The sequence below is a fragment of the Canis lupus genome, chromosome 31, assembly GCF_048164855.1.
Source record: "Canis lupus baileyi chromosome 31, mCanLup2.hap1, whole genome shotgun sequence".
Taxonomy (NCBI): domain Eukaryota; kingdom Metazoa; phylum Chordata; class Mammalia; order Carnivora; family Canidae; genus Canis; species Canis lupus.
In genome coordinates, this window is record NC_132868.1 from 42568730 (window position 1) to 42591967 (window position 23238).

Below are 23238 nucleotides of genomic sequence, written 5' to 3' on the forward strand. Positions count from 1 at the left end.
GGTAGAGTCAACACACAGTAGTACGACCAGTCACTAGCAACGTAGTGGGAGCAGCCCCGAAGCAAGCTCCAAGCACCGGAAACTGAGCTTAAGTAAAGTCAGAGAGAAGGCATTATTATAAACTTGGACCCCAAAGAAAAGATGATGCAAAGAAGAGAACCACAGAGCAGAGGACGGTGGGACTGGGTCGCCGAATACTATGCAGCCACTTAGAAGACTGTGGAGATTTATTTGTTTTTGTATCAATGTCCAAAGATGTCTTGGTGGGAGTGACAGTGAACTGTGATCAGCTGGAGAAGAGAAGATGCACACATGTGTGGGTGTGTGTATGTGTGTGTGTATATGAATGTATGTTTGTATGTACTTGTATAATTTTTCAATGCATATATACTTATACAGAATGGATGGAACATTTTGAGAGGTTTTCACAGACTTAATACTGAGCCTCTCTAGGAAATAGGTCACAGAGGGTCAAACTGGGGCCGGGGAAAGGGTAAGAAAGAATAAGGAAATGTTACTTTATCTCCTTATAGACTGTTTGCATTTTTTGTCACAAGACTGGGTTACTTTAGTAATTGATGACAATTATGATGACGAGGCTGGCAGTGATAAATTATAAAGAGAGAGGACCAGCCCCTCAGTTGAAACTTCATTTCTAGTCCAGTCAAGGAAGGGAGACCAGTCATTCACCCGGCTGGGTGTTCAAGTTCATTGAAATGTGCCAGACATTTTGTCAGGGGACAAAATTAAGTTTTGGGGTTATTTGGGTATGCCGTGCAATGTTCCCACTTCTCCTTACATGTTCTTATTTCCAAAGTCCTGGGTGGACCCCCTCAGATACCACAGTCAGACATACTCGGGCTGGGCTGGCCCCGGCCAACGTTGCCACCATAACGCAGGTGTCCAGGTGGGGCCCGCTGACTCGGGCTGGGCTGTTTCTCATCACATAGATTCCAGCCACAGGGCTGGTGCCTGAACAGGGTCTGTCTCTGGTCTGGCTTTTCAGTTAAGTCAGCCTTACATGGGGAAGGGGGTGCTGCTAGCCCGGCAGATCGCTGTCGCGGGAAGTGAACGAAATGGACTGCTTTGGCTGGCCTCTTGTCGGTCTGATATGGGAGCATCTCATTCAGTACATCAATGGACTTGAGTCCCCCCTTCAAGTGTGGGAGAACCTGAACTACTTACATATCCTCTTAGGCAGGAAGGAGGGAGGCACTTCTTAAAAGCTATTCCTGAATGTCTTCCTCTTGTGATTATAAGGGAGGAGGCTGGCTGGGGATGGGGGCGGATAACATTCTTTAGCTTCTGGCTGCTGCGCTGCTAGCTGAAAATCTTTTTTTTTTTTTTTTTCCTGCACCATATGGATACAGGAAAACTATAAAGGATGTGTTCCCTGCCCTTGAGGAATTTATAATCTGGTTGGGGGGCAGCCAAACTGCTTCTGGGTAGCTTCAGATCCTCCGCAACATTGGCTGGCATGAGGTAGCTTGTGCTGTCCCAGCAGGTCCCAGCTGTTCCCCCTTCTGGGGGTCCCAGCCTGAGCCAGGCCTGTGGCCATAGGTCAGTGGGCTGCAGGGACAGGCCCTATCTCATTCCTTTTGTATTATAGCCTTAGTTTTGCCCAAAATTATAGGAATTTCTCAAACTAGAAGCTTCTTGTGAACAGTCTCTGGTTCGGTTAGCAAGCCACATCACTAAATGGCTGTAGCACACCTTTTCTCTTTCCAGAGCAAAAATACTCATAAACATACAAATAAATACATTTGTACACACATGATAAAAATGATCCTTTTCGTGGTCATAGAATTTTCAGAATTGGGAAGGATTTCAGAAATCACTGGGGGAAGCCCTGTCATTTTAACTTAGGGATAAAGAAGCAAAGGCATGTATTCCATTGACAGCAGACATTCATTAAGTAGGTCATGTTTTCTGATTCCTAAGCCAGTATTCTTTTCTGTGGTGCAGTTTGGAAGTGCCTGCTAATCTGGACTGAATTCATGTTATTTCAGTATATTTCCAAAGAGAGGTGAAGAACTTCTAAGTGATATCTTTATTTTTAAGTTATTATGTGACTACCTAATGTCAACACGAACAGTTGGAAAATGAAAATTTAATTCATTTCTTTTTTTTTTTTGGTCTCTGTCTGGTAGGAGAAAAAAAAGATGACATGGGCTGAACCAGAGATGGGGAAGTAGGTGAGAAGGGCCTGGGGCTGAGGATGAGATGACTCATCAGAGCAATATGGGTGTTGGGATGGGCTTGTAAGCAGGAGAGAGGCAGAGAACACATACGTGGAGGTTGGAGAGGGCAGGTCGGTGTCAGAGAGGTCTGAGAGGGGTAGCCGGGTGCAGGCACCTGTCATGAAGGCAGCCAACAAGACTCTAGTCCAAAAGGAACTGTGCCCAGGGCAAGAACTCAGCCACAGGGGAACAAAGCATGTCCCCAGGTACTGACATGCGCTGCTGACATGAGGGCTTAATTATGGGAGACAGCAAGGCCGACTTGATGTTGAGGATGGATTTGTCAGCTCTCGGATTCTTTAATTTCCTCCAGACCATTAACAGATTTTGGGGTAAGACTTAAGTCTGCAGGGGTTCTGGGAGTCAGGCTGGTCATCGTAGGAGATACAGGGAACAAAGCTCAGAATTTGGAAATGGGTCAATTTAAGACAAACTGATAAATCATTACGGAAGAAATTGGAGTCATGCAAAAGAGATTAGGTCCAAGGCCAGCAGGACTTGAACTGCACCCTGCATTACAGTTTCTTAAAAAAAGGGGTTAATTAGAATGTTTGTGGCCCAATGTATAGTAAATAGAGAAGCAGAGTCTAGAGACCAATGCTGCTCATCGTGTCCAAGCACCATCCGGGGTAAGGAGAGCGAGCATAGTGCAACAGACTTCACGTATCTGGGTCTCACTGCAGGGCTGGGACTTTGTTGGAGGTGAAGGCAGACTTAACAGGAAGCTGTGACATTTGAATTGCAGGACTTCCTGTGTTTGCCTCCATCTGGTCCCATGTCCTCCAGGCAACCTGAGTGACGTCTGACCTCTGTAGGCAGGACACCAGTGGGCATACTCTGGTGCAAAAGGCAGTTATTTTTTCTATAGACAGATTGACTTTCTGATTTATATATTGGTTTCTGTGAGCTCGATTTAATATGAGATCATCATTAAAAAAAACGAGTGTGTTCTTGATGTGTTTCCAAAATCTGCTTTCTGGTTTTGCAAGCCTGAGAGCCAGACTCTGGCTCTCTCAAGGCTACCTTTGGAAGAAGATGATGACAATAGACTGTACTACACCAATGAGGAGTCAGAGCGCTTGGCTTGGTGACGAGATTGACAAAACCATCTCAAAAAAGGGCAATTTCTATGTAGGGATCCAAAGGATTTGTTAGGATCTGGGGAGACTGTTGTAGGGAGAGGAAGAAAGATGAGAATACAAGAATTCAAGAAGAGGACTGAGTGGGAGGTGTAAAGGTGAAGAGAGCCAGCATTAAAAAGTCCTTTCAAAAATCTGGCTCTGAGAGGAAAAGAAAATAGTAGTTTGAGGACCAATATTTTCTCTGAGGCTTTTGACGGTAGTGGATGCTCAGCATCATTCCCCAAAGCATCCTTGTCCTGCTGGATTGGCAGGTGGGTTTGCAACCCCTTCTTGAAAAGTGCTGTCTGGTGGTTTACCCAATGTTGGGGAAAAGGCCTCTCTTTTCATGGGCTATTTTCAAATTCCTAAAAGCGCAGAGATTTGGCCTTTGCTTCCCAGTAACACTTCTCTTCATCACTTAAGAATATATGAGCGCTTAGGGAACCCTGGGTGGTGCAGCGGTTTAGCGCCTGCCTTTGGCCCGGGGCGCGATCCTGGAGACCCGGGATCGAATCCCACGTCGGGCTCCCGGTGCATGGAGCCTGCTTCTCCCTCTGCCTATGTCTCTGCCTCTCTCTGTCTCTCTGTGACTATCATAAATAAATAAAAATTAAAAAAAAAGAATATATGAGCGTTTATTAGATCTGATAGGTGGCAATCTGGTTGCTAAGCGTGTAAAAAATGTTTATCCTCCTTGAATCAGAAAAATAATCTGCTGGAGCATCAGGGTGGCTCAGCTGGTGAAGCGTCTGACTTTTGGTTTTGGCTCAGATCATGATCTTGGGGTTCTGAGAGTGAGCCCTGTGTCCAGCTCTGTGGTCAGCAGAGTCTGCTCCAGATTCTCTCTCCCCACCCCATAAATCAATCAATCAATCAATCTTAGAAAAAAAGAAAAACGATCTGACAGAAATAAAGGGTCTCGGAAGGCTTTAGGAATAGACGTTTCTCTGTGCCATGAGTGGATTGTTGTCAACGCATGTGCTTTGCTAAAAGGTGTGGGTCTGTGAAGAAATCATGGGTAAAGAAAATCAAGGTAGTGCCTAAAAGTGGATCCAGTCCCTCCTCATCCCTTCTTGGGAGGGTCCTGAAACTCTAGATGAGAACGTGTAAGTGTTTGTGTTTGGCCCAGCACCCTTTCCGTTAGCGTTCGTATATAGGTTGTGTTGCATGATACGAGGGGGTGATAGAGAGAGACAGTCTCATAGAAAAATCACGCGAGGAAGGTCCCAGCAAGGGCTTTCCTTGTCATGGAGCTTGGTGGTAACAAGCACTGTGCCTTTTCTTCAGAACCGGTGACAAATACCCTCTTGAGGAAATTAACATTCCGGTGTCTCCTGACTCATCTGATTGGAACAACTGGCTCACAGGCCAGTGTGTGGGCTGACCCACATGGCCCATCTACCAACAATGACAGAGTATCTTCTATGCTCATACACTAAGAAGTGAGAGGGAGGAGGAAGTCATTCTCCCTAACTCACCCTCTTTTGAACCTCAATTGCTCTACATTCATCTGGTGATCTAGGAATCATGAATGTGCCAGATACTGTAATGGTAGCAAGGGAGAGAGTAGGGATGGGGGTGGGGGTAGGAAGAGCAAAACGGGGTGGGGGGGGGTGGGCAGACATTTCATCATTCAACGTATTTTGCCCAAATATCACAATACATCGAGGCAGAACATATTCCATCACCGAGACAATTTTTGGACCTCATACATTCAATGAAAAATAGAAAAACAAAATTAAGAATTTGAACCCATTTGAACAGGTATAAATATTGAAACAGTGGGCTGTTCACCTCTATTATCCATCCCTTTCCAAGGAGAGCATTTTGGAAATCATTAGAGATTATTTCTCTGTATCGCAAGCAGTTCACCAGACAGAGACAGTAAGTCCGAACCGACTTGTATCACTAGCTGGAATGAAAATCATGTGTTTACATGTGATACTTAGTTTATGAAAATATAGATCATTTGCTTTATGGCTCTTTGAGCTATTATTGTCCAACAAAACAAGTCCGTCAACTGGCTTTAGCTGTAGGTGGCTTGTTTACCAACTGCCTCTCTTTTCTTCTCCTGACTTGAGACAGATGTGATTTAAAATGAGGATTAGAAATAACTGACCTGAAATCCATGTAATTTTGGTTTTGCTTCTGGTAAAGGTTATTGCATAATTAGCTGATTCATAACACACTGTAAGTATCATATCAGAAAATAGAATCCTTTGGAAACAAATGACAGATGATGTACAAATAGATAGCCTCGTCATGTAAACATTAGTAGGGGGAATTCATTAAGTGCCTGCTAAAAGCATTTGATTTAGTTTCACCTATCTTTTATCAGGTTTTTAAATGTATAAACCAAAATGACAAATGATAATTATCTTGAAGGCATGTGGCATGCTAAATCTGAAAATAAATACATGCTGTTTTCTCTTTCTTTTTTTCTTTCTTTCTTTTCTTTTCTTTCTTTCTTTCTTTCTTTCTTTCTTTCTTTCTTTCTTTCTTTCTTTCTTTCTTCTTTCTTTCTTTCTTTCTTTCTTTCTTTCTTTCTTTCTTTCTCTTTTTCTTTCCTTTTTTTCTTTTCTTTAACAGGATCTCAGACTTTTGTTTTTCTGTCTGGTTACTAAAAAAAACCCCAAAACAAACAAATAAACAAACAAACAAACAAAAAACCACAATGATTTTTCGCCCATAGTTCATCTCCTGTGGGAAGTTCCATGATTAAGGTCTCAAGAATTAAGTAGGCTGGCACAATCATCAAATGACACTGGGTCATCCATGGTGTTGGGACATCAATCCAGTAACATAAAAAGTATTGGTTTTGAAAAAAATCTTCCTCCTTTTCCACCTAAATGCCATTTCTACTTGCATAAAACTGAAGTTAATTTATGATAGGTTTATTTCTAGCCAATCCTGCTAATGTTCCAGGACTTTTCATATTCTGTATCATTTGATATGTATTGTCATAAAGCTTTTATATTTTTCAAACACTTCAGCAGTTTTATGCATTGAGTTTATTATTAAATGTCATTGTGTCACTTTATGGGATCCTATTTAAAGAAAGTAGCTAGGGAAAGAGATGAGAAACATTTATAATTTGACCCCAACTAAATTCAAGGACAATATGGGGACTCAGTAAAAGAGTTTATAAATTTCTCAGGTGCTCTTCATAAAAATAAAGCCCAAACAAAGGAACAAACAAACAAAAACCCCAAATGAAAACAAACCAAACAAAACATTTATTTAGTCATCACTTAGTAACCAGATAATGGATTTTTATGAATATGAAATTCTAGACAAGGTGTCATGTTCTGGAACAGCCCTTCCTGTATTTCAGTCATTTAACGACTAGCTCAAATGTCCCTCTCTCTACCTCCCAGGCAGATTGAGGGACTCCCACACCAGCAAGTAATACCATAGCATTTTTTTTTCAGACACATGTTTTTTCTCACATTGTCATTTGGTTAGTTTTTTTATATGGTTGACACCCACTCAGACTGGAATTCACATAGAACAAGGACTTTGCTTTATCCATTTTTTTCCCCCAGTGTCTAAGATGGGCATGTGGAAGGAACTTAATCATCATGTTTGAGATAACAGTTTTTATAACTTCAGGTCTTGTGTTATTAAGAATTGTGTTATTGCATAAGAAGGGAAGTTCTGATTGGATCATTGTCTCTTAGCGATCCAAATGGTTTAGTAGCGGGATGGCTGGGATGTACACAACAGAAATGGGGTGGGGATTTGGCATTAACTTAGTGTGTGATAAATAACACAAATCAAGGAATTTGCATGATTCAGATATGTGAAGCCTTCTCCAGCTGAACCTTTCCAGAATCGAAGAGCCTTGTGTAAAATAATTAATCAATCACATAGAAATCCCTCCATTTACCCAATTGTTTTAGTTGCCCTTTTTTTTTTTTTTCTTTTAAGTAGTTGTAGCTGGTGTCTTCCCTAAGAAGAGGCGAGCTGAACCATCTTTCAGGCTGGAACTTGGATGATAACAGGCAGTCACTATTGTGGTACCTGAGAAATATCAAAATACTCTTGTTCCAAAATATTTCCTGAAACTAGTCCCTTTTGAGTACAAAAAATGAAAAGATTTGGGGGTATGTAATGGTGTTTGGAGTTGGTTGCCTCTGGACTTGCTGGGCTGTGGCCTCTGGGTCCCTTCTGGCAGTCGACCGAATCTCTGTTCTGAAAGCATCCACCTAAACTTGGAACCTCCCGGTTAATCTGATCCTGACTTTAAGCATCTAAGAAGGATGACAGGTCTTTCACGGTGGAAAAATTAGATTTGACAGCACTGAACTCTTGTTGATACTTGGCTGCAATCACCTGTCGTCTTTCAGTGGGAGGGCCCAGTCTCTCCTCAGGTCCCAGCTCTCTCTGTGCCTTACCGGCCGTTTCCCTTGCTCTTTGTTATCTGCTGGGCCCCTATGGGCATTTGGGTTAGCACCATATGCATTATCTCCCTGAATTATAAGCCTGTTCTTTAGCAGGGTCACGCTTCCTGTATGATAGTGGCTGCCATTCGTAAAATATTCCTTAGACCCCAACGGGTCATACTAAAAGCTAATCAACCATTGTGCTCATTGTTGAGCTTAACAGAGATGGCATATTCTTTTATTGCTTTTCTGTTACAATAAAGTCGGGGCTACAGCTGACAACTGTGTGTGAAGATTGGGCAGTTTGTGCCCTGTTGGGTGAAGCCAAAATGGCAGGTGGCCCTAAGCACAACAGGTTGTGAGAGGAGGGAGCTAACACAGGGTTTGGGGAGGGCATCCAGGGAAGTCGTGCCCGTGGCACCCTGGACCCTCTTTTGGTGGCTTGAATCCCTGTTCCTGAGCCAGAGAACATCACGAATCAAGAGCTGTGCTCTTCTTCTGACCCTCCTTTCCCCCTAAAAGAAAGAAGATAAAGAGAAGGCTTAGGGGGAGCACATATGCTGGTTTCCTTTTTATTTTTAAAGTTCCATCTCAGTTCTAAAAGGTATACTTTCTGTCTGTATGACCTACAAGTCACTTTGATTTCTCTTAGAAATGGCCAATTATGAGAAAAGTATAGGTCAACGTTTTACTCTTTATTGAAGTTATAATAATCATTCTTATTACTTAAAGAGAATAGTTAAGGAAAATAGTTTTAAATGGGCATATGGGTTAAAGAGATGCTTTACTAGGGAAAATGGGCAAAATGATTGAACATTCCGAAAAATGCATTCTGACCTCATCCCGATACATGCCATCAGTGAATTAAATTGAGATGCATTCCATTTGCGACGGATTTGCTTACAAAGGACACAAGACCTTGAAAAGGATTCTGTTTTTTTTGGTTTGTTTTCTTTGTAGTTGAGCCAGAGGGGTGAGTACAGAGAGGAGAAAGATGGTTGAGGTGTGGTTGGATCCTGTCCTTTCCAGTGTCTGTTTCTTACATTCTTAAGTTATCTGAGGAAGGTAACGTTTGGATTGATCGCTGGAAGACAGATCAACATGTTCGGAAAGTTTGCTTCTAAGGGACTTTGTAGTTTGGCCAGAGAAAAGGACACTGGACTTCAGGCGTCTCTGAGATGAGGAAGTGTCCTCTCTAGTCACCAGTAGAGGCACAATTTTAGTAGGTGATGGTGATGAATGTTGTCTCATTTCCAGAAAGTCTGGACCGAAGACGGTAAGTGTGTTGGGAGATAAGAGAATGAAGACAGCCTTTCTGTGTTTCTGGTTGTTACTGCTGGGGGAGATTGGGTGTCTGCTGGGCAACCCCCACGTCCTGTTTGTGGGCAGTAATTGTAGTAAAGACAACTGGGTGGCATCAGCCGTGGGGAGCCTTGGGCTGGGGAATTGTTCCAGATAGTTCAATTGTGTGCCAGCCTTGCTTTTGGTGAAACATGGCATTGTCACAAGACTATTACCCTCTAAGAGCTCGAATACTCAGCTATTGCCAATACATATTTTTGTAATCATTGTTACACTTCTTAAAACTAAAAATTTCTTGTTGCAAGAGCAATTTTTAAATTATACATGTGAAAGTATAGGTAAAGAAAAGGAAGACCCCCAAAAGGCATATAATCGCACTTAGAAGAGTTAAGCACTGGTGACACTTTGGGGTAGAAGTACAGTTCTTTTCTGTAACTTTGCTTTGAAACATTCTTCACTTAATAGTACATTGTGGACATAAGTCTCATCATTCAGTGCTCCTCTAAGTTAGACCTGATGCATTTCCCCTGAGGGAGCTTTCATCCCCCAGAGGGGAAGGTTTGGAGGGCCTTATCTCACCTCCCTATTTTCCCCCATGGCAGGATGGGCACATGGAAGCAGTGAGCCTAGGAAAAAGGAACTGGACACATGTGGTCCATCATTTTCTGGGTTCTCTATTCCGGGAAGAAGGAGACCAAACAATAGATCTCATTTCAGTCCTCTCTAGCCCAGCTTCCCTGTCACCCTGCTGGTACCAGCTAATATTTCAAAATGAAGTATTTTGCAGAGATTCTTTTCTTTTACCTTGAAATGGGATGCTAACAGCAGTGAAGACCTTCCCAACTGTGAAGGTGTGAGATACAGGCCCAGGCTCCATAGTTCCTGTTTTTCTTGCAGAATTCAGAGAATGTGACTGTGACTCTTGGGTTTAGACAAGTGTAGGCGGACCCCTGGTCAGGGCAGAGAGTTGAAACAGATGGCCGTTGACTGGCTAAATGTCACATCAGTGGTAATTTGAAGATGATCTTGGCTTTATCCTGAGGCAAAACAACAGCAAAAAGCCCCCACAAAAAAAGCCACCTCACCCCCCAAATTGGGCTGATGTTTGGGCTTTAACCAACAGAGAGATATTTAGAAATTTCCAGGCCTGTGTTTGGGAATAGTCAGTGGTTGACCCTATAGACACAATATTAAGATGATTAATTCAGTACTTGTTTTTCATCTTCAGTTGAGGCACTATTTATAGCCAGTGCTATTTGCATCAATATAAAGAATTTCTATTGCATCCAAATGAGATGAGGAAGGAGGAGTTACAGGGGAAGGGGAAGCTCATCGGGGTTAGCCCGTGGCAGTCCATTCCTCTTCTCTACCTTAAGGGCCACCACCTTCATTCCCTCTTGCGCAGACTGTTTATCAGCTTCGTGTCTTTGAGTCTCTCTGTGAGCCAGTCTGTCCTTTGACGAACTTCCTAATTAGTATAAAGCTCGGATTATGTCTCTCAAAGCTCTGTTTTCCCTGCTCACAGAAGAACATCCAGTCTTTTATTGTGAGATGTTCAAGGTCTTCCAAAGTCTGTCGTCTACTCATCTTACCCACATTCATTCGTTCATTCTACATGTTCCTGAGCACGTGTGAGAAGTGCTAGAGACCCAGTGGTGAGCATGACTTGGTTCATTTCTCACTGCTTCTCTAAGTCCTCAGACTCATACTCTCAGCTTCTGCTTCTCTGGGCCTTGGTGCCCACCATTCCCTCTCCTCAAACCTCTTGGTTAAAAATCTCTCAGAACTCCGTTGAATACCACCTCCTCCGTGAAGCTGGCTGCGATTCCTTTAGCCTCTTCTGAACTCCCTTAGATGCCAGTGTCTTCCTCTCTAGTGTGATGCTCTACTCCCTCTTGCATTATAGTCCTTCCTCAATGTGTCATCTACCCTATCAACCGGTACGCTCTTTGAAAGCAATAAATACTTCTTATTTATCTTTCTTCATTTTTTGGAGGATAGTAAAAGCACAGTGATGAAGACTTTGGGCCTATACGGTCAGATAAATCTGGACCTAAATCTTGGTCCTTCCAATTCATCAGCTGCATGACCCACTCATTGGCTGCAAGTTACTTCCCCTCTTCAGTTTTCTTATCTGTAAAAAGAGGAATAATAGTTTCTCAGAGAGCTGGTTGTGAGAATTAAAAAAGGTCATCAACGTATAGTGGTTAACACCGTTCTTGGCACAAAAATAAGTGCTTAGTAAACTTGACACCGTTGGCCCTCAATATATATTTGCTGAATTGCTGATTTAGGGATTGGTCTCTTCAGTAGTTCAATATTCAGTACCTGTTGTATGCCTGAGCAAATCATTCTGTATTCCTCTCTAAAGTATTGTTTAGAAAGATGAATTATCTGAAATCATCTTGTTTCTTCATTTTTACCTTCTTTAAATATACTGTCCAACTATATCCTTCTCACATGTTCTCCTTGTGTTCAGATATTAATAGTAAGACCAATGCTAAGTAGGAGCTATGAAATGAACAGAATTTTTCAAAAGATCATCTGATAGCCGTGCTTTTGCCGACAGTTTTCCTGGGAAGAGAATGCAAGTATCAGGAGGGGCAAGGCTCTTCTGAAGCTCCAGAGAAGTAACAGCCCCAGCAGAAATAGATGCAGGTCTCCTGATGTCACCTAGTTCTACAATGAAGCTGGGTAAAAAACACCTTCTTCCAATTTTTTCTCTTTCAAAAACAAGACAGCCTTATTAAAAATATTAAACAGTGTTCACCAGTGGTGGGTAAAAGGTCTGGTTCAGCGCCACGTCAACACAGAAGCAGCCTTGGTGTTGAAGACGATGATTGCAATCAGAGTTTCTGTCATCAGGTTAATAGAGGTGGCGAGATGACCAAAACCTGACCGGGAGACTCAGCATCAGGGTGGGGACTGGTTGGGAGAGGACACGATCCAATTCCTCAGGTTAAATGGAGGAGAGGTTAAGAGAGTGGTGTTGCACACGGCCTGCGGAAGGCGGCCAAGTGTGGTGGTGGAGGACAGCCAGTTAGAAGCCAGGCCGCCAGGGCGGATAGACCTGCCACCTGTCAGCTGTGGGCTCCTGGGGAGTGACTTACCTCTTTGTGTCTTAGTTTCTTTACATGTGGAAAGGGGGGAACAGTACTTACCTCACGGAGGTGGAATGAGGACGAAACCACTTAATTTATATAAAGCATTCAGAAGCTGGGCCAAGCCATGTGGGTACTTAGTAAATATTAGGGAAGAGAGGAGGTAGGTTATCACTGGTGCATGGGGAATTACTATTTGGGGATCATGTGGAGGTGAGGGGCCCAGGTGAGTGGGGGATGAGAGCGTGGGGGTGGGGGTGGTGCTCTAAATGGGTAGACAGTGGTGGACACGGCGTGCTTTTGAAGATTGGCGAGAGATGTCCTCCTATTAAAAACTTTCTGGGGTGACAGTCCCTGAATCCCACCTTTGAACAGTCTCTCTTTTGGGCCAATCATGGCCTCTTCTCCACAGTTGTCATTTAAGATGAAGACGTTTGGTAATGGGGCCTAGGATGACCTCATGTTACTAACAGATGGGCACTAAGCTTGGGTTCATTTATTCTGAAGGTCTCAAAGGTTGAGACCTCTGAGGGAAGCATTGGGTGCTGCAAGGATACGAGAAGGAAAATGCCAAAGGCAACTTCTACCTCTGGCCCAATTTGCCCTTCTTGGACCTGTAGACCTGAGAAGGGTGTGGGTAGGGCTTGAACTTGGCCTTTCTTAACACTGAATGCTTGTGGTTTGGGGGGCGTGTGTAGTTACACTTTGACACCTTGCTTGCTACGGCACGTCATCTGTGAATAACATGTATAGCTGCTTTAAGGTGCCCCAAATGGTATTGTAGTCACCACAGAGGATTAGAAGTGGAGAATATTCGTATTTATTCTTATAATAAAATTTTATATGCTAAGTCAAAGCTTATTCTAAATTAAGACTAGAAAGAAAAGGCTCTTTGGGTGAAATTCTGTATGTCAGGCTTGATCAAGAATTAGAGTAATATGGAGAGATTTAGAAACATCTGGTAATGTGTTATTAATAAGCTAGCAGAAATGAATCAACAATTTCAACTGAGAAACATTAATTTGCATAAAATACCCAATAAGAAAGAATGCACAATATACATTTTTCATCATATACAGTAATTGGGCAACCCAGACGTTTTGAAGCATACCAACCAGGAAATTTATACATTGTTGTCGACTAGATTAAATTTATAAATGAAGAGAAAAATCAGTTGATTTTTTTTTAACGTTGTTTATTGTACCTCACAAATTACGATATTAACTGTGGTAGACACCGAAGCAGAGGAGAGAAACCAGTTGTAGGTCCTGTAGACGTGAGGCAGTGACTCCCTTCCGCTAATAAAAAGGAGATGGATGCGTGGTTAATATGCAGCTCAGACTCCAGTCGGACTTGCCCTCTAAAACACAAGCAAATAGGAGTTTTGCTTTTAAAATTGGATGTTTTATTAGGAGAATGTGTGACTTTGCATTTTGAGTGGCGTGGAGCCACAGGACTAGGGGGACACGAGCCTGCGGTGCCCGGGGCAGGGATGACTCACTCCACGACATCCCCGTGGCGTCCAGAGGGGTGCGGGGCGCTCCACGGGCTGTGAGGGCCGACCGTGCCCATCTCTTCCCAGGTCTGCGTGCAGGGGTGCCACGTCGGGAGCTTGTAACTGGCCACGCGGGAAGATTTACACCAAGGGAAATGGCACAGGCTTCAAATTAGGGCTGCTTGTCCTTGAGAGCTGCTTGCGAAATATTGAGAAATATATTCTGCATGACCGAGTGCAAGTTAGTTTTTTTTTTTTTTAAGCCTCTTTGTTCCTTCGTTTCTTCATCTCTAAAATTTAGGAACATATTTGAACCCCATATAACTATGATGCGGTTTGCATGAGATAATTTAGGTAGTTTTCAAAACAACATCTAGCATATAATTCTCGATAAATGTTAGTGTTGTTATACCTGGGGCTACCAATGCTTAGTCCTTTCTAGTGGCGAATCAGTCTGCTCTTTTTTTTTTTTTTTTTTTTTGGTAAACAAGGATGAATCATAACAGTTAAATATTTATTAAATATTTGCATGTGCCAGGCACAATTATAAGCACGTTATAATTCATATTATATTTTTATTACATATATGGCACTATATATTTATGGCATTAAATCCCTACTCCAACACCGTAAGAGATTCATTTTTGTCCCAATTCTTCAAAGGATCAAACAGACTTAGCGAGGAACTTACCCAAAGGCACAAACAATAGTAAGTCTGGGCTGTGAACCTAGGTCATTCGCTTCTGGATTCTGAGTTGCTAAGCCTACACTCCTCTGCTGTCAGTAAAGCTCATAAAACATTGGCAAAAGTCAGGAGCTTGGGTACATCTGGTCTGGTGCCTCATGCTTCACAGATGAGGGAAATGAGAGAGAGAGAGAGAATGACTTGTCTATGGTCACATACAAGCTTCTGTGTTTCCTGATTCCAGTTCAGCCCCTTTTTGTTTAAAAAGGAGATAGCAAGACAGCAGCTACTTTTGAATAGAAGTGGGGAAAGGATACACCCTGGAAGGGAAATTGCAAAACAAGGAAGGCATTCCTAAACAAGAAAATACCTGGTGTTTTGGGGTCCATCTCCTCTGAGAGTTGATTCCCCTTCTCTGGACTAGAGAGTGAATCTTTCAGTATCCATGGGATGGAATTTTTATTGGGGGGAGAGTTAGAAGCTTAAGGACAGTCTTCATCCAAACCTCTAATGCCTACTCAGTGCAATACTCAAACTGTATTTAGACAGGAAGTGCATTGCTTTTCAGCCCTTGAAAGTTTCTAAGTGTCCAGGCCATGGTACCCTGCAGCCCCCACCCCTTCCCCGGCTGGAGCTGCTTTGTGTTACAGGCATGCACGTGCACTTACCATCAATCTCGGGAAGAAGTGTCCAGTCCCCATCTTCCCACCATTGGAAGGGAGCCCTACGCTCAGAGCCAAGAAAGCAGAGGTTGTGACTTAATGACAAAAGTCTGCTCACGGTCAACCCTGAAGGTGAATGTTATGAATCTGGTAATCCTTCCTGGCCCAGGTCATCCTATTAGCCGTGGCACCAGGGGTGAGTCTGCCCTTCCATCCCCGGAGGGCACAGAGTGATTCAGGAGGCTTCCTGGACCATGGCCTGTTCATTCTTCCTGGTACGCAGACCCGCAGCTACATTGGCAGAGCAAAATCGAGTGAATTTTTGGCATAACTTGCTCAGGAACATGATAAATTATGAACATTTTCTATTTCTATAGGTAGGAAAAGCTTTATATAGAGATTGAAAAATACCACATGATGCCTTTTATGGAAGTTTGGAGTTGGTCAGGCAGGAAGGAGACGGTGCAGGAGCTTGAGTGAATGGAAGATTGGGTTTGAGGAAGGATATTTTAGAGGCGGTGGGCAGGACGGGGTGAATTCAAGAGTTTTGGGTCTGGGAGAGCAGCTAAGATCATTCTCGTGGTTTCTAGGAGCAGAGCCCGCGCCCAGGATTCCTGTGTACGTGATTTATGGAGGAGGTGCCCTTGGGAGAAGGGCAGGGGAAGAAGCTGAGGAGCCTACCTTCAGCTGGGACCTGTGGGGGGCTGGGGGTAGCCCCCACACATTGCACCCCACAGACGGGTGCCCCTGAAAGCCAGGGGCAGCCCTCCGTGCCTGAGGTAGCAGATCATTGGCTACTGGCGTAGCTTCACGGTAGAGCAGCTGGGCCTGGGGCAGTTCTCCTGCGATTGCCTGGCACCGACACTCACTGCAGCTGGGGCTGGGACGTCACCCTGGTGCAAGGGACGTGGGCCAGCGGCACAGCATCCACTGCCCTCGCCTAATAACATGGGTGTGCAGTGTTGGGAATTTGTGTCCAGTCAAAATTTGGGGGGGGAAAGGGTTATGAGACCCCCCTGAGAATTCTAAGCAGTGGAACAGAGAGGTAGCAGCCTTCGACGGTTGGATCCAGCTAGGCCCGGATGGGGTCTGGGTAGCCTGGGTGCAGGCAGTGAGCGGCCTGAAGTCCTTGTGGGACACACACCACACGTAGATGTAGGGGCTGCTCCCTTCTCTCCTGCTCTCGACGTGTTGGCCAGACAGCGCTCCTGGGTTTGCTGGGCCTGAATCATTACTGTCCAGGGAGCGGAAACGCTCTAATGTTTGGGAAGGGCCAACTGGGGATGGGCCGGGAAGCCCGGAGTTTAGTTCTTCCTCAGCTGTGATGGGGACCCCGGGCTGCGCCGAGCTGTGAGGACAGAGGGGAGGGCAGGGAGGTGGCGCCCGCTGAGCCAGCCGCAGGCCCCGGGGCAAGCTGCTCGGCCTCCCGGGCCCTCTCTTTCTGCGGTGGATGATACTCTGCTACGGTGAGGGCCCCGCAAGATGATATAGTTAAAGGTCTTTGCATGAAATTAGCGCCAACAACTTGTATTATCAGGAGAGATCATTGTTCGCTGTTGACGGATCTTATTACCAGTGAGAAATGGAACCTCTTACCTCTCTCCTTTCCGTAAATCATATACTCTGAACGTGTGCGGCTTGTCATTGAGAATCTAAACATAAGGGAAAAATTAAAAAAAAAAAAAAAAGAATCTGGAGCGTCACAAAAGAGCAGGTATTTAGCGTTTTCCCACCTATGTCGTTACTGTCCAACGTGGCGATTTTCTTTTACTCTGTGTCCTGGCATTTGTGGGACGGATCTGGGGGTGGCTAGATCCCCGGAGGTGAAACAAGGTGGAAGGAAAACTCCTGGGTCACCTCACAAGGGGCTGGTGACGGCTGACTTTGAATTCACCGGGTTAACACGAGCTTATGGTTTCCTACAACAGTAAGACCGTGTAAGCAGTCGAGGAGTGGGAATTGTTTAGGGCTGCTATTTGGGGGCTATTTGGGGAAAAGAAGAGCTGTGATCAGAATACCAAGGTCTTACTGTGCATCGCATATCGGATGAGTTCTGCTGTGTCCTGGAGACACTCTTCGTGTTTTGAGTTTCTTACGGCTGCCGGGCCGTCCTGGGAGCCGCTCACTGCCTTGTGTCATTCTGTTGTCAGCCGTAATGAAATAATTGGGAGGACAATTATTTGCTTGTTCGGGTTCCCACGTTTTCCGTGGTCAATTCCGTCTATTGTCTCCCCCCTCCCCCCGTACCGTGGTGGGATACATCGTGCCTGCCGACGTCCCGAGAACCACAAGAAGAATGCATTCCTTCCCCTGGGCACGTGCCTCGCTCAAGGCAGGGTGGAGTGGAGCTAAGTTAGAAGCGCTCTGGGGACACTACGGGACCGCGCGCCCGAAACTCGAGCAGCGGAGAGCTCCGCAGCTGGGACGTGAGCCCCCCGTCCCCGCCGAGCTGAACGGTCTCGTTCGACGCGTTCCAGGTCCAAGCAGGCTGCCAACGGGAGACAGCAGTCGAGACCGCACCTGGGGAAGATTCGGGAACGACGGCTGCGGCGCGGGTTGTGGCTGTCATGCTCAGGTGGCGGGCGCCGCGGCTGTGAAAACAGTCACTGCCCTCCCGCCTCTGCCTGGAACCCGTGGAGATTCTAGGGACCTAACTAGGGCCTGGCAGTGAGGGTTGGGGTCAGCACCCGGTCCTGCGGGAGGCGCTCAGCCAGAGCCACGCCAAGGACAGGCCCAGAGGCCCCCCAGGCCCCTGGGAGTCAGGCGGCCTTCAAACACAGATAGTACCCCCCGCTGGAACCTGCCTTCTGAGTCCTCTTAGCTGTGGAAGAGAGAGAGAGAGAGAGAGAGAGAGAGAGAGAGGCAGGGAGGGAGGTGGTGTATTGTGAAAATTGAGTGAGATCATGCAAGTAAAGGAGGCGCCATCCCAGCGCATCACACACCTGCTCAGAGGTACCACGTGCTCATGCGCCTCCCCCAGGCCGGGCCGTGTTCCCTTGCGTGTGCCCACATGACCTGCACGTGTGTGCATGTGCGTGTGCACTTGGGGGCGGAGCCCTGAGCCCTGGACGGCAGGCCTGGCATCATGGCCCCCGGGAGCCGACCTCACCCGACTCCGAGGGCTGGAGCGGGGCGGATGGGAGCAGAGCCACGGGTGGTTAGACGTACCCAGCAGGAAGGCAGGGGGCCAGGACCCTGCATTTCATGTCTGAACCCATCATTTCACTGTGTCACTGTCGGATGCCCGTGCGCGTGTCAACACACGCGTATGCTACCCACAGCCGCGTGGGAGGCTCAGATATTGTCTAGAGGAGGACAAAATATCTTGATGAAAATGAATAATTCAGCTAATCACCCAGATGTTTTAGCTGTGTGGTGCCACACAGCTGGGTGATCTAGCTGTTTGGTGACTTGCAAATAAAGCGTGTGGATAATAGAACCTCCTTTTCTTCCCTCCAGATTTTTGGCGTCGCTTAGACATAATCTAAACGATACGGTAACATATGGTAGAATCTCTCACATTCAAAAGCATGCAAGCAGCTAGCTAACACTTTCTACTAAAAAAAAAATTGCTCATAGGTATTTTGATGAATCTAAAATTCTCACGAAGCACATCGTTTGAAAGAAATATGGCAGCAAAACAAACTGCTGCATTCAAAGCAGGGGTGTGGAAAGTGTCAGGCAAACATTTTTAACCTCATGTTTGTGTGCGGTCTGGTCAAAATAGATTTTCTTTTATGGAAGTCGTTTTAAAAAGGGCTGAAAGACAAAGATTTAGTGTTTGCAGGAAGTCCTTAAGGTCTGTCTGAGAAGCTTCCAGAATTCCATCCTTGGCATCCAGCTCTCGCTCTCACCGAGTAAGCATTTCTGCCTCCCGGTGTGCGCAGTTTGGAGGAACCAGCTCACTGTTACCGTTTGAGATTATTTACTGCGCAAAGGCCACCGAACGTGACCGCAAAGCAGAGGTGGAGTCGGGCGGAAGCGAAGGACGCGAGCGGGACACCGAGGTCACTGCCGGGCCGTGGGGGGCCTGGGAGCTTTCGGATCCTCCGCACGCTGGCTTCAGCCTTGCAGGCCCCGCTCTGACCGCCGGGTGACCGACAGCGGTGGTGCCAAGAGGAGGGACCGCGCTGGCCGTTCGCTGTGCCCGGGCCCCGGGGATCGAGTGAGGGGAGGACAGATCGGGGCAGGTGCTCAGCCTCAGCCTGCTGCTGCCACGCGGGACGCTGGCCCCACGCGACGGGCTCCTCCATCCTCCAAAAACCCAGAAGTTGACATTTTGACGGAATGTCTGGGGTGTGGCTCGCTCTGTGTGGGCCTGGGTGTGCGGGGTGCTCTGCTGGTGAAGCCTGACACATGTCCCGAGGTCACGGAGGCTGGGGGCAGAGCAGGAGAGCCCCTGCTGCAGGCGTGCAGCTCGGGGCAGCCCTGGGCCTCGACCTCCCCCGGCGCCCCGCGCAGCTCCTCCTTGGGGCTCAGGCCCTGCTCATGGCAGTTGCTGCAGGTGCTCATGGGATGAGTTCTGGGGGATGAGCTCAGGGGGATGAGCTCCAGGGGATGGTCTCAGTGGGGTGGGCTCTGTGGATGGGCTCCATGGATGGGCTCCGGGGGATGGGCTCCGGGGGATGGGCTCTGTGGATGGGCTCCGTGGGATGGGCTCCGGGGGATGGGCTCTGTGGATGGGCTCCATGGGATGGGCTCTGGGGGATGGGCTCCGTGGATGGGCTCCATGGGATGGGCTCCGGGGGATGAGCTCCGGGGGATGAGCTTTGGGGGATGAGCTTCGGGGGATGGGCTCCGGGGGATGGGCTCCATGGGATGGGCTCCATGGGATGGGCTCCGGGGGATGGGCTCTGGGGGATGGGCTCCGGGGGATGGGCTCCGTGGTTGGGCTCCGTGGTTGGGCTCTGGGGGACGGGCTCTGGGGGATGAGCCCCAGGGCTGCTTCGGGCCTTCAGAACCACTCGAGGCTCCCTGGCAGCTTCCCCAAGGTAAATGTTTACTCAACAAACATTTGTCGTTGGTCTTTCTTTTTTAATGTCTCAATTTTTCTTTGTTCCACTTCAACTTCACTAAGCTCAGGTGACTTTTCCTCCCTTACATTCGCTCTTCCGTCCTTCCTCGAACAGTGCTTCGCCTTGGCGTCACCTCGGCTTCACCTCATCTGCGTCTACACGTGACTCTCGCTCCTGGGGGCTCAGCCTCTCGGGTCCCGGAGGCTTCCGAACCCACAGCCTCCCCCGAGTCGCTGCCTCCCAGCGGGCATTAAGGGTAAGCCCGCGAACCGGAACATCGCACGAGCGGGCCCGGGACCCCTCCCAGCCCGGCCGCCACCGCTGTCCCGCGGGGAGGAGCGAGAACGCCCGGCTCAGCCTCAGGATCTGGGGCAGAGGCCCGTCCCCAGATCCAGCCGTGTGCCCGCCCGGAGCGCCCGGCATCCGAATACGCTGAGGAAGTTCATTCGGAAGCCTGAGGTGCGCGGGCTGAACAGTGCTCTGGTGGGGACGGTGGGGCGGGGAAGGCCGGGCGCCTGGCCGTGTCCACACCGCGCACCCGCCGGGCTGTGCTACTCACGTCCTCAGGGAGCACGACCGTCGCGGCGCAGAGGGCCTGGGCCCGGCACCTGCTGACCGGGTGGCCGTGGCTGTCGGGGACTGCCCCTGCCCCTGCCCCTGCCCCCTGCCGCTGAGACCGAGGCTCGGATCCGTGATGGGAAGACTTCCCTGCCTCCTTTCCTGGCCGGGTGTGGACGAGCTGGGCCAGAGGCTGTGCAGCTGGTGGGCGACCCAGGGGGACTCGGTACCTGTTCCTGCCCGTGTCTGGCCCCGTCCCCACTGCCAGGCCCTCTGAGCACCCCCTGGGGTACAGGTGCGTGACCTGGGGGTTGGTTCCTGTTCCTGCCCCCGCCCATCCCTGTCCCCACTCCGAGGCCCTGCTGAGCACCCCCGGGGTGCGGGTGGGTGACCTGGGGGTCGTCACCTGTTCCTGCCCCTGCCCGTCCCTGCCCCTGCCCTGAGGCCCACGGCCCCTGTGGAAGGAGTTACAGGAGCAGCAGCTCTGCACCCGGAGGAGGGTGCTGGGGCGCCAGGCCTGTTGGGTGGGAAGGACGACCCGTTTCCTGGCCGGGAGCTCGGGACCTGCCGGTGGGCCGTCCCACCTTAATTCCGCCTCTTTCCGGGGGCGGGGGTGCTGGGGCCCGTGCTGCGGGCGGGCTTGTCCCCAGCGGTCCAAGGAGGGCGGCAGGCGGGTGTTTCCCCAGGTGCGGGGCGCATGGGCTGCCTCGGGGGGAGCTCGCTCACCTGGAATCGGGCTTGGGGCGCCGGCATTGCTGGAGCCCCCACACGGGGCCGTGGAAAGAAAGCCGCTTGGTGCGGGGCCTTTTCCTCAACGAGACTTAGAAACCAGGTGTCCTCAGAGCCCAGCACGGAAGGGCGGGAGGCAGCGAGGGCCCGATCCCTGGAGCAGTGGCCGCGGAGTTGCAGGCGGGCCCAGGAGGGCGCCCGGCCGTTGGGGGGCGGCCGTGCCAGACGGGCCTTGTGAGTTGCCAACAGTTCCCACAAGGAATCTCTGGGCCCGCAAAGGGCAAGGGCAGAGTTAGTGCCTTGCGACTGGGATTCCACAGCTCCGACCTGGAGCCCCAGAGACCCGGGGGGTCGGCCCGCTGCCTTCGGGAGCCTGGGCTCGGGGCTCGAAGCCGGGTCTCGGGCGGCCGCGCCGACGGTCCTCGGAGGGGCAGGTTTGCCAGCTTGGTTGCTCACGGGAGTGAGGACACGTTCATCACGTCTGCTTTACTCATCAAACAGAATGAATATGCTGAATATTTACAGATCGGCTCTGCGGGATCATTATAGACGGAATGGCAGGGTAAGCTACTCATACAGGACGCACTACATTTTGGCTCTAACCACTTGGCCAAGTTACTTATCTGGCTTTCGCCGTGAGCCTGAGCACGGCCCTCGAGGCTGGGGGACCGGGCGTCCCGCCTCGGGTTGTAGGTGGCACCTCCGGACGTGAGGGGGTCGGCGATCACGTGGTTTACCGTCCAGTACGAGCGACGTGCTAAAACCCGTAACGGGGACAAAGCATGTCCAGCTGGACAGTCTCATACACTGCAGGGAAGGGCTCTACGTGCCGTGCGCTTTGCAGGTGGAGGTCTCGGGCCACTAATACACACTTGTAGGTCTACAACTGCAAGAGCACAGTGTTTCAGTTACTGATGCTGATGAATGTTGATAATCCTACGAACAGAAGAGTTTAGAGCCCGCAAATCCGAGGGCCTAGAGATCGACAGTTATTTCTAATAGTGCAGCAGCGACGTAGCTTTAAGGTTGATTCTATCCTTTTCGAACCGGCAAACACTTCGGGACGACACAAAGAAAGCCTCGCGACAGGACAGATCGCCTTACCTCACGATCCCCAGAGCCGTTGGCTTGCATTGGAAAAATTAAAACTTTAAGAATGGTATTTGATTTTTAGTTACTTGATTCCATTGAAATGTGGTTTTCTTTTCTTTTCTTTCTTTTTTTTTTTTTTTAAATTCTATTTAGGAAATTCTTTGCGGAGAGATCATTCCTGCCAAATTTTAGGAATCTGCGTAGTGGTATTTTTAAAGTCGGGCTTGCTGAGATGTGAGTATAGACGCTGAAAGCTACCCCGTGGTAGGTGTACGGTTTTGAGTTTTGACGCATATCAATAATCGTGTGATCACCATAAAAATAGGGGCTACTTCTCTATTAGTTTTCTGGGGTTACCCTTACAAAAGGCGACAGACTGGATGAGCTAAACAACAGGAGTGGTCTTACGGCTCTAGAGGCTGGGAGTCCAAGACCAGGTAAGGTCTGCTCTGAGGCCGCCTGCAGGTGGTGCTTCCTCCTGTGTCCTCGCGCGCTCCCCTCTGGGGCCTCTGGGGTCAGATTCCCGCTTCCCGTGAGGCCGCCGGGCACCCCGGATGGAGGCCCACACTCCTGGCCTCAGTTCAACTTACTTGTCTCTTTAGAGACTCTTCCTTCAAACTACAGTCGTGTCCTGAAGTATTGGGGTGAAGGCTTCTCCGCGCTTGCAGGGGGCCGTTCAGTTCCCATCGCCCCCAACGGTTCTCTCCCGCCCCTTCGCGGTCAGTCCTCTTCCCTGACCCCAGCTCGTGGCAATACTGCTATTTCCCATCCGTGTCTCTTCCCCCCCCAACTCCCGAAATGTCATATAAATGAAATTTACGGAGTCGTCCTGACGGATGCCTATTTGGAAGGG

General features: G+C 48.4%; 1 long non-coding RNA gene across 5 annotated transcripts in view; it reads left to right on the forward strand.

The window, feature by feature from the left end:
- LOC140622342 (uncharacterized) overlaps window positions 1–23238 on the forward strand; it is a 121432-nt gene that overhangs the window by 28566 nt on the left and 69628 nt on the right. Inside the window, exons 3-7 of one of the 5 annotated variants that reach the window (XR_012022125.1) lie at window positions 20121–20859; window positions 21795–21855; window positions 22539–22619; window positions 22729–22822; window positions 22988–23104. The exons of 3 other annotated variants lie outside the window; for them this stretch is intronic. This is a non-coding gene — a long non-coding RNA (uncharacterized lncRNA). The remainder of the gene's footprint in view (window positions 1–20120; window positions 20860–21794; window positions 21856–22538; window positions 22620–22728; window positions 22823–22987; window positions 23105–23238) is intronic. One more of the 5 variants, XR_012022124.1, reaches the window with a different exon arrangement.